The sequence below is a fragment of the Myotis brandtii genome, unplaced genomic scaffold (genome assembly GCF_000412655.1).
Source record: "Myotis brandtii unplaced genomic scaffold, ASM41265v1 scaffold156, whole genome shotgun sequence".
In the NCBI taxonomy this organism is placed as follows: domain Eukaryota; kingdom Metazoa; phylum Chordata; class Mammalia; order Chiroptera; family Vespertilionidae; genus Myotis; species Myotis brandtii.
In genome coordinates this window covers 259,863-261,471 of record NW_005355666.1, presented here as the reverse complement: position 1 = coordinate 261,471, position 1,609 = coordinate 259,863, and the positions used below count along the sequence as shown (strand labels likewise).

Sequence of the window (1,609 nt, the reverse complement as noted above, 5' to 3'; positions counted from 1 at the left end):
AGGGGCCAGGAGGCCTCGCGGCTCCGCTGATCCCAGTGCTGGGAGGCCTCGTGGCTCCGCTGATCCCGGAGCCCTGAGGCCTCGAGGCTCCGCTGATTTCAGGGCTGTGAGGCCTTGTGGCTCCGCAGATCCCAGTCCCGGTAGGACTCGCGGTTCCATTGATCCTGGGACGGTGAGGCCTCGCTGCTCCGCGGCTTCGGGGCTGTTTGGCTTCGCTCCACCGCTTGGAGCCTGCGTATGCAAATTAACCACCATCTTTGTTGGCGGTTAATTTGCATATCGCCCTGATTAGCCAATGGGAAGAGTAGCGGAGGTACGGTTAATTACCCTTTTTGTCTTTTATTAGATAGGATTATCTTCCCATTTTACAAATGAGCAGGCTCTGGAAGTGTCTGTAACTTATCCAAAAGCATACAGGTAGTAAGTGGGGAAGCCAGGATTCAAACTTCGATCTGTTTGACTTTAAAGTCCCCACTTTTCTCCCATATGACCCTGTCCAACATTTATGCCTATGACAATCACATAAAAATGTATGCCAAAGGGATTTTAAAATGACAAAGCAGTATTAATGTAAGGTAGTAACTTGAAGTATTAGGATAACATAAAAAAAAGAATTTCATTCTTTCTGTCACTAAAAGAATCTAAAATGATAACAAAACCAGTATGATCATACTTAAATACAAGTTCCATATGTGAAGACAATGAACCTGCAATGTCACAAGTTGACCTGGGTGGGTTTTCTCTGAGGTATTTTGCTGTCACTGACATCACAAATAGGTCTGTGGGGTCAGATGGTGAAGAGGTGTACACAGTGCTCAGACTGTATCATTTTTTCAAAGGGGCTAAAATTCCCTTAATATGACTATCTATAATAATAAAAGCATAATATGCTAATTAGACTGGATGTCCTTCCAGACAACCTTCTGGACGAAGCCGGAGCTGTGAGGGAAGCCCGGGTCCCGGGTGCCTGCCGGTGGCCGGAGGAAAGCCTGGGTCCCAGGTGCCAGAGGGAAGCCGATGCCGGCAGCTGGGGGAAGGAAGGCCTACTCTTGCACAGATTTCATGCATCGGGCCTCTAGTTACTAATAATAGACTACTGTAATCATGGGTGATTCTATTAGAGTATTTGGTACTGTATGACAGAAGTTCTAATACTCTGCTAGGGTTGACAGAGTTTTTCTTTGGGGCTTGGGGGATATGCATTTTATTTTACTCAAATAGGACTGTATTATTTATACTGTTCTGCACTTGCCTTTTTCACTAGCACAATATCTTAGCTATCTTTCCACTGCAGAATTATATGCAAGGCTTCGAGGTTTAACACTATGAAAGCACCAACACTTACTTTACTTAACCATATAATTGATGAACATTACATGGTTTTACTTCCTTTGCTGTTACAAACAATAAATACTGCAGTGAAATGGTACATAGATTATAGAAGAGAGTCCTAGAAGTGAAATTGCTAGGTGGAAGGTAAGGGCATGTTTTTTCTTTTTATTGTTGTTAATTCTCACTGAGGATATTATTTCCATGGACATTTAGAGAGAGTGAGGAGGGCAGGGGAGAGAGAGGGAGGGAGGGAGAGAGAGAGAGAGAGGGAGAGGGA

General features: G+C 44.4%; 1 protein-coding gene across 3 annotated transcripts in view; it reads right to left on the bottom strand.

The window, feature by feature from the left end:
* LOC102251876 (chromosome unknown open reading frame, human CXorf58) overlaps positions 1-1,609 on the bottom strand; it is a 59,455-nt gene that overhangs the window by 51,883 nt on the left and 5,963 nt on the right. The window lies entirely within an intron of this gene.